This window comes from Onychomys torridus, chromosome 5 (assembly GCF_903995425.1).
Source record: "Onychomys torridus chromosome 5, mOncTor1.1, whole genome shotgun sequence".
Lineage (NCBI taxonomy): Eukaryota > Metazoa > Chordata > Mammalia > Rodentia > Cricetidae > Onychomys > Onychomys torridus.
The window spans coordinates 67,656,992-67,670,261 of NC_050447.1; the positions used below are offsets into that span (position 1 = coordinate 67,656,992).

The window sequence follows — 13,270 nt, forward strand, 5'->3', positions numbered from 1 at the left end:
CTTACATGGTTGTTTAAAATTAATTTTTCTATTGTTTGCCGGCACCTTGTGTCATCCTTTTACTTAAAGCAGAAAGTTCTCATTAGATCTTTCAGTGAATCTCTCATTTATTTCATTTTATTGGGTCTTACTTTTTCATATAGTCTGATTAACATCTGCATTTTAGTGGTTATGCTTCTGTGATGCCTAATCTTGGTTGTCAGCTTGACACACTTTGGGAGTGAGAACCTCAGCTGAGACATTGCCTACATTGAATTGGCCTATGAGCATGTCTGTGGGTCATTTTCTTGATGGCTTGTTGAGGTAGAAAGGCCTAGCCCACTGTGGGCAGTGCCATCCCTAGGCAGCTGTGACTGGGCTATGTAGGAAAGCCGAGTATGGGTCTAGGAACAAGCCCATAAGCAGCGTATCCCATGACTCTCTGCTTCAGTTCCTGCCTCCAGGTTCCTGTCTTGATTGAGTTCCTTCCCTGGTTCTCCTTAATGATGGACTGTGACCTGTGAGTTGGAATGAATCCTGCCCTCCCCACATCACTTTTGCCCATGGTGTTTTATCACAGTAAAGCCAACTAGGACAGCTTGGTTCTTTAATACTGAATACAGTCGTTGGTATATTTGGGTATTTCTACTTCTTTTCTATCTGCCCTGACTTTTTATTTCTCTTTTGTCACCTTTATTTTGATTAAATGAATCTGTATTTTCTAACCTATCCTCATATGTAAAGTAGAATTAAGAATGCTGGTTCTTAATGAATGATTTGTTGCAATAAGTAAGTCTGGACCAATGACTTTCATTTTGTTGAGTTTTGTTTTAATGGGATAAAATTCCTTAACAGGGCTACCAAATTTAGTTCAAGTTTAGTTTGGGTGTTTATAAAGTATGTAGGGATGTAGTTTTTACTCCTAGCTTATCATTGTACTTATTTACTGGCCCAGTATCTGATGTATTAACAAGGGCCTTCCATCTGGTCTGACTGGAATACCAGTAACTCCCAGCAGAGTGCACTTTGAGTTCCACTCTCAAGCTGATGCAGGCTACAATGAGCTGATCAGTGCAGAATCTCACCCCAGCTTTAAATAAACAATAGCCAAGAAATCATTCGCCACCTCAGGAGTTCCCTCTCTGTGGCCTCCTCCTTTCTTGTAGACATCACCTAAAGAAGTTCAGTTTTCGTGCAGTCTCAAGCTTTCTGTTGTTTCTTGTTGCTGAGAATGTGAGCTCTTATTGGCCTAATTTACTTCCTCATGCCAGATTTAAGGACCTCCCCTCGGAGCTGATGTGCATGTGAGATGTGCATTCTCCCCTCCTTGTTTTTGGGGCAATAGTCCTTACTTACCTTCTTACTTGTACTCAGCTGTTCCTTGCATATGCCTCAGGTTACAGTCCGCGACTGGGAGGGAAATGCTATACTTGGTCTCTGAATCATGTCAAAAGATTGAAGTGTCTTCCCCAATTAAAATAGCTTCTCTTTCTGTCTTCATTACATCTTGTTTTAGCATTTATTCATTTTGTTCATTTTCTTTGAGACATGCTTTGCTTCCTGAAGCAGTAATTTCATATTGTTAGGGAATAGCTGGAACATTTTTCACATATTTCCTCAAACATATGCTATATTAATGACAGTCAGAGTACACCTCAAGCAACATATTGTGAATTTGGATTTTCTGAGTTCTAAGATATCATATTTTGATTGAAATTGCCTTTATTAAGTAATATGAATATAAAAATATAAAATTGCATTTACAAAATAATTTAAATTTACTCTTGACAGTATCATGTAGCATTTATAATATATGTTAATATATTTAATAACATTTATACATTATTTTAATATCTGTAGATACATAATATATGCAGAGTCTCTTAACTGATATATATAAATACATACAGTATCTGAAAACAGAGAAGACAAATTGTAGAGATTCTCTTCCTATAGAAACTCCAGATTGTGTATTTCATTTTACCTTTTCCACAAGGATAACCAAAGCCACCCTTGGTTCATTTCTGACCCACTGGGAATCCATGAGTTTCTACATTTAATATGATGGCTATCATAAACTTTAGGTAAATGACCTTCACTGTGCTAAAGTGAGTTTCAATACATCAATATTTATTAAGAAATTATTTTTGCCTAGGAATTACCTGGAAATTGGCGTAGATTGCCCTCTTCTAGGCATGAGAAATAGAAATGGTAAGTCATAGAAGCAAAGATTTTCTTTTATTCCCTCAGGTATGATTATTGCTGCTCCATTTGGGGGCCCTTTCTTCACTTAGGCAGCTCCTTCCCTGTCTTCAATATGTCACTCACATTTGGTAGCCATCTTGGTTCCTCACACTTGAGCTGAGAATATCATGTGTCAGTTCTTGCTTTCCTCAACCCAACACTCATTGCTCACTATTGATGCTGTCTGTGAACTTCTCTTTGTTCCACCAGTGTGAAAGAAATATTGTCTTCTTCCCAGACATTGAGCAGATTAGGTACTTAATATCATTTAACTGATAACTAATCACTTACTACACTTAGTATTTAGTTTCAAGACTAAGGTGAAGAATTCAATTATTTTGTTTTCAGGCTAAAATTATAATTCTACTTCAAGCCTGTTTTAAGAAGATGTATATATGGTGTTTCAGGCCTGCTACATATAAAATATAAATGTTTGTGTTGATAAAGTTACTAAATACATCATTCCTACTTCTCTCTGTGAGAATCCGTGGAATTATTCTCCAATGTCTCATCCTAAAAAGCTGTACCTCTCATACACAAAGAGTTTTCTTTCATCTTACAGACAGTATGACACATGTAACTAACTGGTCATATCCTATTCTTTGCTGTTTGGGAAGCTGAGATCCATTGCCCTTAGATCAAGTGTGCACACAACGTTTTAGAGTCATCATGGAGGTAGTTTCTTTGTTTACTTTTTGCCTTTTCTTTCCTTAATTCTACCTCTTCTCTGAAATGGGAAATTCCATCTTCTGCTTTTTGGTTACAGTTCCTTGTAAAGTAGCCTAAGGTGTTCTCAACCAACCGAAGTAAAGTATTTTCAGGTTGATGTGTTAGTAAAGTAATTCTTGCCAATTCAATCTCTTCAAAAATGCTGCCAGCAGATTTTTCTCCCAATGACACATAAGTAATTATGCTATTCTCCTGATTAACCTATGTCACTGGCTCTTCCTCACTTCAGTGGGGTAAAAAAAAAACAGACAAAACAACAAACCACCAACTTCTTAGAAAGTTACATGTAGTATCTCCTTGTTCCTTGTGGCATCTTCTCTCAGTTTTTATTGATGCATTCATTTAAGGCTAGTATGCCTACACTTTGATTAAATTACTTGTAAAAAATAACTATTTTTCTGTAACAACATATTGGTCTATGTTTACAACAGTGAACCAGGGAAGAGTGAGTTTTGTTTTGGTTTAGTTTGTTCCTGTTTGTTTTTGTTTGTTTGTTTGTTTTTTCACAGAGAGGTATTCTGAACTCTGTTGGGAAGGAATGGAAATGCTGGAACACTATATAAGATAGTAAATAGCAAAGAGAATATGAGAGAATAGGTCAAGATAGAATTATTAATTATGTAACTTTTGCCTAAATAAATAGTCAAATCTTTAGCCTTCTGTGTCTTGTGAACAAAATGCTGTGGAAGCTACTAACTAGAAGACAAAGATAACTCAGAGTCAATGGAAGTTGTACTTGATTATGCCCTATTTGTTGAGGTGGATTAAAATTAAAAGAAAGTGCTAAATTACTTCAGAAGAAAAAAATTTTAAGACTTAAAAATAATCATACCCACCCATTGTCCCCTCTGATTTTCTCTATCAGTTTAAAAGAGAGTAAATATAATAGTCCACTTTATTTGGAATATAGAGAATTTTAAGGTTCTTAGTAGACACTGAAACCAGAGAAGTTGTTGAATCTTATATGATTATAGCTTTTCCTATACACACACCCCTACATTTAGTTTATAAATGGGACACAGAAAGAGGTTAATCTTACTTAGTAATAAGATAGAACAATTATAATAACTATAATAAATGCTATTTCAACAATATGAATTATTTCTGCAATTTTTTATTTAATATCTTTTTAGATCACCATTGACTGTGACCTACTGAAATCCCCAAACTCAAAACTACGCATAAGGAAAACTAGGGTATGTCAGTTCGGGTAAGTGTAGAAAATCATGGCTTAGGAGAAGTCATTCTGCCTTAAAAAAAATTCTTACCAACAGCTTGAAAAGAAATTCTGAGTTTCTGGAATGAATGCTATATTCCTTTGCTAAAGTTCCAAAATAGCACATTTTTATATTCATCCTTACTAACAATATCAGGAAGCAGAAGCTATGTCGAGCAGAAGCATGCTGCCGAGCATCTGCTGGAAGGGAGGGCTAACCTTCCTTTTCAATTGATAGATGAAGGTTCTACTTTGAGAAAATTCATAACCAACAACTAAGAGTCAAATCCTGAAACCAGGTCAGGATATGACTGGTTCAGACCAGTATTGGTGACTGCTTAGTGCTCTATCTGAAGCAGTGTGATACATGTGTACATAGTGAATGGGGCAGGGAGTGTTTAAAAAGCATGTTGGAGTACATTTATTTCCATTTGCTTAGTTATCCAAAAGTAATTCCTTAGCCATGCAAAAGGCAATAAAATTTCTCCTCTAAAACAATATCCATACAGAATGCCCCTCCATATTGGATATCATTCATTGGTCAAATATAGTTAACTATTATTCCACATACACTTAGAATCTTTCCTATCATTTAGATTTGCTTTTGTCCAGTATTCTGAGTGAAATTCCAGCAGCCAGTTTTACCAAGTATAGAATGATTCTATAAACCAGTTTGTTCTTTGTGTATAACTCTGTTTTTGTACTACAGTTTACAGTGTTCTCTCTTTGTGTCTTGTATATCTAGATAATAATTAAATGCTTCAACAACCCATGTATCACATATATCCAACACAGGAGTTCAGGGACGCAAAGCTTAACCCATTTGGTCCACACTATTGTAAGGTGTCTTTTACTTCACAATTGGATTTAATCTAAAGGCAGTTTGCTTTCAGCCTGTTTTCCTCTATGAGAATATGACTGTAGGTAGAAATGACCTATGGAAGTTTCTATCATCCTTGGTGTCTCTGTTCTATTCTAGGCCAAATATCAATTTTCCTTTCAATTTCTTTATAGCCTAAATCATTCAGAATGAAATTGTTCACAATTCTCTTTCTACCTACTCTCAAAAATCTAATTGTAAAAAGCACTTACAATCAGGTTGGTGTTTACATGTATCTACTTGTGTTCAAATGTCATATATTTAATCATTTTAATAAAATTGTCTAGGCTCCTCCAGATCGCCACCATCATGGACACGAGTCGTGTGCAACCTGTTAAGTTGGCTAGGGTAACCAAAGTGCTGGGCAGGACCGGATCGCAGGGACAGTGCACGAAGGTGCGCATGGAATTTATAGATGACACCACCCTCTCTATCAACTGAAACACCGAAGACCCCATTCGAGAGGGTGATGTGCTCACCTTATTGGAGTCAGAAAGAGAGGCTGGAGGTTGTGCTGACCTTGCTGCTGGGTCCTGGATATCCAACACTTAGCCCATGCAACTATTAAATAAAGCATTTGTATTGTTTAAAAAATAAATAAACTTGTCTAGAACCATGAAGATATGATTTTAAAAAAACTGTGAGGTCAAATAATAGACTCTTTTGATGTCAAGATTGAGATAAATATTCCCATGTTATATAGTTTATAGGGTCTAATTATGATAGCTTTGTGGTACAGGAAAAGTGACTAATTTCTCTGAGTTCTATTGAAGGAAAAATGTATTAGTAACTATCATCATTAGACATAACATCATACATTAGACAGTGTTCCATGGCCCAAAAGGCCAAACAATAGAATTACTGTTCTCATTTCCCACATTGATGTTGAGTTCCTTTGGGAATGAAAATGTAAATCACGTGTGACATTACAGTAGTTCCAATAGTTTTGTTTTGTTTTCTTGAAGCTGGTTCTCACTGTGTAGTAACCCTGCTTATCTTATACTCACTGTGAAGTTGAGGCAAACCTTAAACTCAGGATCCTCCTGTGTGGGACCATAGGCCACCACCACATTGGGACCATAGGTGTCCACCACCATGCCCAGATTTAAAGAATTGTTTTTAAAATACATACAGGCCAGGTGTGGTGGGACATACCTGTAATCCCTACAGTAAAGAAAGGCAGAAACAAGAGGATCAGTAGTCAAGGCCATATTCAACTCTATGGCCAGTTCAAGAACAGCCTGGGCTGCGTTAGACCTCCATACCTATAAAGCAAGAGATAACAAACAAATAAAATCTGTCTGAAAGCTAGATATGCCTTTAATTCAAACATTTGAGAAGCTGAAGTGTGACTATCAGCAGTTGGAGGCAGCCTGGGCTACATTGTTATCCTTTCTCAAATTGCTAAGAATGATGATGAAAGTCTAATACATTTTCAACAAACTTCCTTAGTGTTCAACTGTGTGTTCCATATGTTCCAAGCCACACTGATATCTTTCACCACCCACAATTCCCTAATTCAGTAGGACTTTATTTTTGAAGTGGATCAGTTTTCAGCAGAACTACATGAAATGCAGTATATTTTTAAATGCCCACCCATACAGCACCAAATGACTACTTCAAAAGTGGCAAAGATAAACACCTGCTAGAATTGTGTTTTACAAATTTTCTAAGACCTAGATGACCTTATTCCAATGAAAATGTTCCTTATCTAAAACTCAATGTCATTTTTTTGTTTAAGATTAATAAACAAATAATTGAACTTGGTATATTGCTTATTATAAGCATTATTTTTATCTTTATATAAAACAAAACCATCCAGGATATAAATCAGTGTGTGCTACCATATATGGGATACATGTCTACACACACATACATACTGCCTAGCATGTTCTAAGTGTATGATTCTTCACATTTATACAAAGTAATTCATGTTGGCATAGTAGTCTTAAGTACTTAAAAGACACCAACTTTTAAAATTCTGGATCATTTTTTCACTTCTATCTAACTTTTGTTTGTTTGTTTCCTTTCTAGAAGTTTTTCCTTAAAATAGAGGAATTGAGGGAAAGCCACAGAAATTACAGATTGCTTTACACCTAACACTTCCATACCGAAGTATGACCTAGTTTGATTACATTTTGTGCTGCTACAAAGTTCCACATTTAGTGCATTGGTGTAAGTTACCACTGTTTCATTATAGTTGATTGCCTAATTTCCTAGGAAGTCAACATGGCTTCTGGTATACTTGGCCTGCCCTATTTCTCTATGGTGTGAAGCTGGTGGGCACTGAGCAAAGGCATTCATTATGAACAATATTAGAAGAAATAACCCTCAGCAAGGTATATATGTGTGTATCTATATATTTGTATATATGAGTATATATGTATATGTGTGTATGTGTGGTGTGTGTGTATTATATATATATATGGTTCTGCTATGCCTCAGTCATTTACATTTTTAATTGGTTTGTTTTTATGATAGACCCTGAATGGCAAAATAAATATTTAATATCTGACACTCAGCTAGCATTTTATCAATTTGGGAAGCTAAATCATGTTATTTAATTTACATCATTAAAAATTTCTCTCTTGAAAAGAGAAGTGTATGAGAGCAGCCCATGGTTGGCCTTACAAAATTCTAGAAATGCTGCAATCCACTTAAATATATAAGAAGATAAGATAGAGATAGAAGAAAAAATAATTAAGTGAAAAAATTATCAAACAAAATTAGATTAAACACTATTCTATCATCAAGAGTAATTCTCTTCTATGTATTCAGCCAGTGGCACTAAAGTATGTATAATTATATCTGTGTGTGTGAACGTGTGCTTGCACACATGTGTACACATGTTCATGTGTGCAGGTGCACACTCAAAGTTGTGTGCATGCATATGGAGGCCAGAGAAGAGCCTTGAATATCATTCTTTAGACACAGTCTACTTTTTGTTTTTAAAAAGTCTCTTGCCACCCTAGAACTCATCAACTGGGCTATTCTGGATGGTCAGTGAACCCTAGGATTCTTCCTCTTTCTGCTTCCCCAGTGCTGGGGTTGCAAACATGGACCCTCATGTTCAGTTTATGGCTTATTTTACATGGGTGCTTGAGGTCAAACTCTGGTCCTCATCTTGCAGAAGAAACACTTTGCTGACTCAGCTATTCCCTGAGCCCCAGCTGCACCTCTCACTCCTTAACCACCATGTGGTTATGGAGCATGACAGAGATCGACATGGTACAGTTACATGAGAATAGACAGCTTGACCCTTTGGTAGGAGAACCAGAGCTGTACTATAGTATAAAAAGAAACCTGGAGATAACGACACACCTAGAGAAGAACCAGAACACACCCAGGTGGCTAAGATAGTGTCCATCACACAGTGGTTTATAACTCCCTGATCAGAAATGTAACAATGGGAAGTCTGTTGCAAAGAGTCCTTGTAGGAATACAACTACTCAAAGAAGAAGAATGTCTTTCTTCTACCTTTTCTTTGCTGCTAACTAGAAACATGTTGCATCTTAAGTATCAGGGTTTTGCTACTGTTGGTAAAATTCAAAAGGTTTCCATGTCTCAGGTTAAATTTTCAGTATGAACCAAAGTTAGCTCTTTGATCTTTAGTTATTTACGGACTTCATAACTATTAAGCTAAACATTTTTAATTTGATTATAGAGACTTTTTTCCACATTTCATCTGTCATAGAAGTTTCTGAAGTTTCTGGTGCCTTTAGAAACTTGGTCTTGGGCATGCTTTTACACAAGTTATTCTCAACATTACAGACTCAAAAAAGGAAGACAGTAAAAAATTCCAAAGAGAAATGAAAGCCCTTATAATTTTGATATGTCTTCTATTGTGTTTCTCGATGTGCCCATGCTTGTGATATAAAGGAAAAGACAGGAAATAATATGTTTTTGGAGCAGGAGAAAGGAGACAGTAAAGAACATAAAACATAGCACAAGATAAATATTAGTAAAAGATATAATTTCAATAATATTATAAAGATGGAATAAAAAACAAAGCAAACTGTAAGCAACCCCTCAGCTACGTGTTATCAGCCCCCATGGTAAGGAATGACATGTGAGTGCCCGAAAAGGAACTGCAGAACACCTTCCCGTTGGTGATGCTTAGTTGACAGGACAAGTGAGACCCAAACAGCAGACAGAATGGTCCCAGCATGCTGGCTGCCTTTTTGTGTTTGAACAGTGGCCGTCAGTCCCAGCCTTGCAGGTAATGGAACCCAGCGGGAAGAAGGGGCGGGACCCAGCGGTGCAGCTTGAACTGAGAGCAAATTTAAATTACTGAGTTTCCCCCCCCCCTTTTTTTTTTATTTTTCTACTCTCTGCGACAAACTGAAAAGATTCCAGCACGCTAATTTAACCACCCTGCTTCTTCTTCTCTGCCCCCCCTCCCTGTCTCCCTGCTTCCAGGATAATTAAAAGAGAAACCTGTAAAAGCAACATTCCCGTGAGCGAGTTGGTGCTGCAACGTGCTGGTAAGAAAATGAATTTAATTTTTTAATCTTTTTTTTTTCTTTTTTTGGATTTTCCTTTTTTTTTTTTTTTAAGAGCTGAAGGCTTTGTCTCTCTAATGCTGTCATAAGCGTGGCTTCCCTGCTGTGAGGGGTTAGCTTGTAATGAAAAGGTATAATTGCCTGATATATGACCTCCGCGTCATACTTATAACAAGGAATAACCGCATCTCTATCCACCCTGATGATGCTTCTCTCTGCAAACTGACTATTCGATGCCCAGCCGCAACAAGGCTAAAATTGATACGCTGTGTCAAGGAGCTGTTTGGTTGTGTGGGGTTGGAGTTTTCCGTGTCCTGTTAGGAAGAAGTCTTGACTTCCTCAAAGTTGCTGCCTGACAGGTGTTATTATTTATTCTAATAGGACCCGTACCCATCATAACGGCTTGATGTTTACTTCTAAAACAGGAAGTACAAGGATTAAACTTATTTTGTTTTACGGAACAGTGTAATTATCAGAGACGTCTATAGTCCAGATAATGAAAGACTAAAGCAAGTGCTCTGCGGAGTGGCTTTAATCCTTTTTATCTGTAACTAGTCAGGAGTTCATTAGACAGCTGTGGAGGAGAGCCTATATCGTTTGGAGACCTTGAACTTGAGATGCCAACTTGATTCTTTGAAAGGACAATTTTTAATTCAATCCAATTAAACTCAACAAGTATTTCTCTACACTCTGACTGAAACTGCTATGGAGAACGCTGGTAGCTGTTACTCTGTGATGAGAGAAAAATTCAGACTACACGGTGTAAATTGCAGAGACCAGCTTCTCTCCTCGACTTTAGAACTGACCTCTTACAATCTTCCTCACTGCATGACTGTTAGCTGTAGATAAAGGTTCAAGGTTAGATCTCCATAGACCATAGGACTTCCCTTCCTTTGGTGCGTGTGCATTTTGCTTGTAAATTTGTACCTGTTGCCTATATGTTTTAGATGATAGTTTAATACTATAGAGAAGAAACGGATGGAAATATTACCATCATTGTCACTATTATCAAATACTATGCATGTTATTTCAAAGTGCATTTCAATGTAGTAAGTTCTGATCTTAGGAAAATTTGAGTGTCTGAAACGGGAGGACACATGGAAAGATTTAGACTTTCTGAGTTTGGCTTCAATCTGGGTCAAGAAACTTAGAAGTAAGGATTTTTAAATTGGCTCTTAAAATGCATATAAAACATCAAGGAATAAAATTTGCTATCTTCCACTGTGCTTTATAAGCTGTAATAGATTTTACTTAGCTTTAAAAAAAATGGATAAGCAGAAATAGAATGGGAGGAATTCAGAAGCAGTAGTTAGCAAGTGCCTACCAAAGCCTTTGCTAAAGGAAAGGTCTCCTGTGGATATTGGAAGGCTGTGTGCCTTTGCATCTTGGAGAGAGTGGAGCAGTGTATACATACTCCGGTCTCCAGAGCCATTCTTCTAATTGTGTCATCCCTATATTTAACAGCTCTAAACCTCATCATCCTTGGGTCTCCACCAGTGCCCCCAGACCACTTGAAACGTCTAAAGAGACCTCAGAACATTAGGAAATGTCAACTGCTAAAATAATTTCTACCTCTTTACAAGAGAAAATGCTGTGGATTTAATAGTTCATTTAAAAAAAAAAATCTGTTCTTCACCAGTAACTGTCTGTTAGCCACGTTTCAGTAAGAATTGGAATAAACTGTTGCTCAGTAACAAGAAACTGACTCCATAGTGACTTGCCATAGAATCCATGATTTGAAAGAGCTACCCAGAGCTGCCTGCAAGTAAAACAAGTCTTTGTGTTTCTTAACTATGAAAAAATCCATTCCTTTATAATTTTACTATTCTCTTTTAATTTTCAAGTGTCCAAAGTCAGATTCTTCTTTTTGTAAGTTTTAATTGAATGAAAAATGCTACAAGTGAAGATAAAGGTCAATAGATCTCTCCAAAATTCTATTTCTGGCATAAAATAAGAATACGATAGGATAAACTCAACCTCCCCAACTTCTCCTGTTAACAAGATTTAAAGATAGCAATGCTGCTCTGTGTGAAGCCTGCCGTCATATCTTACAGAACATCGTGTAAAATCAGGGGGTTCAATGTGGGACTCTGTCACTGAACTACTAATCAGCTTGTGATTCTTGTAGATTTCTGCAACTGAAGTGATGCTGCTCCCCATTAATAAAATGTTGAACAACACTGAAGTCATATTTGTTCTACCCATTTCCCCAACAGATAAGGAACCAGCAATAGCCCCAAGTTCAGATCCCTACACACAGATAATATTAGAATGCCTTTCATTCTTCCCCCACTGAAGGGCTGTGACATGACAATTTCCAAGTTGAAATTCTTCACAATAATTCTGCATTTATCATTAACTCTTGTGGCATGTGGGAATAGTTTACACCTTATAATTGCACAGGTGTTGAAGTAGAAAATATTTGATGAAGAGAATACACGTTGTGACTTTCACACCAACATACAGAAGAAATTATCAGTGATGCCAGAGTGAAAATGTAAAGATAGTATGAAAGCATAAGAACTGTGCCTTGTAGATATGATGGGACATTTGCTAGATTTATTGTAAAGGATGGACTGAGCATCAACCAAACAAGTAGTATATCCAAATCTGGAACAGAAAAAAATGAAAAAGCTGCACGTTGGCCATTAAAAGAATGCCAATGCAGTGAAAGTTTACCTGGAGAACTAGTAAAGGTAATTTGATTAAATTAGGCTTGATGAACTTAGCATTGTGTTAGGTGATAAGAACATCACCGTTCTCACCCCTCACTCCCCATATTTTCTTAGATAAGTTTTCTCTCTCTCTCTCTCTCTCTCTCTCTCTCTCTCTCTCTCTCTCTCTGGTGTGTATGCATGTGTTTAAATTGCTGATTCAGGTTGTCTTAAAACCTGTGTTTACTAGGTATAAAGTAAAAGAAGAGACACAGCGCTAAATGTAAGGAAATATGAAGCTTCATCTCTATTTGACCAATCAATTTTATTGTTTAGTCTGAGGCTCTGTCTCCTCATCTTTAAAAAAAGAGATGAACTGATCACATCCAAATAGTATAATTGATTTATTTTATCCCTGATGCAAGTGGGTGACTCTGGTGAAAAGGAAGAAGCAGTTAAGGTAGACCTTGTGTGCCAATGGTCCAAATAAAGGAGAGTTATCAATGAATCAGTTATAGAACCTGACAGTCGCACCTGAACTGAGTTGTTGCAGGCTGATGCTCATTCTTGGTTCTGGATTCTTCCATGACATTACTGTCACCAGAATACCCCACAGGACCACAGAAAAGGTTGCAGCAGAGGATTGAGTGTAAACAAACAGGAGGTCCCAAACTCTGCTGGCATGGCTTTTACATATAACCCAAAGAGGGAGGATAGAGGCTTAAATTTTCCATATGCTTTTCAAATGCACTTGAATAATTTGATAAGATCTTATTGATACACAGAACTGTGAAACCACCATGATCAAGAAGTGAAAAATGATCATTCAAACAAAGGTTTCCTGGAATCCCTATACAGTCCTTTTTTCCTCCATGCCTAACCTTGGCTTTCTTTCACTAAATAAATTGGCATTCTGCACAATCTTAGAAGACCAGAAACATTTACTCTGTGCTTTATTGTGTCCTGCTTCTTTCACTTAACATACTTCCTTGAGAGTTACACATGGTTGTGCCCATTGCTGTAACATAGCATTACACTGTATGTGTAAACCACATGTTTCTTCATC

The 13,270-nt window shown here is 36.9% G+C and overlaps 1 protein-coding gene and 1 pseudogene across 1 annotated transcript in view; both read left to right on the top strand.

The window, feature by feature from the left end:
* The first annotated feature begins 5,357 nt into the window (after window positions 1-5,357).
* Window positions 5,358-5,600, top strand: LOC118584593 (annotated as a pseudogene).
* A 3,891-nt stretch (window positions 5,601-9,491) lies between these two features.
* The window catches only part of Celf2 (CUGBP Elav-like family member 2), an 859,694-nt gene continuing 855,915 nt past the window's right edge, over window positions 9,492-13,270 (top strand). The window contains exon 1 of the mRNA XM_036188412.1: window positions 9,492-9,532. The gene's annotated coding sequence lies outside the window, so the exon portion shown is untranslated. The remainder of the gene's footprint in view (window positions 9,533-13,270) is intronic.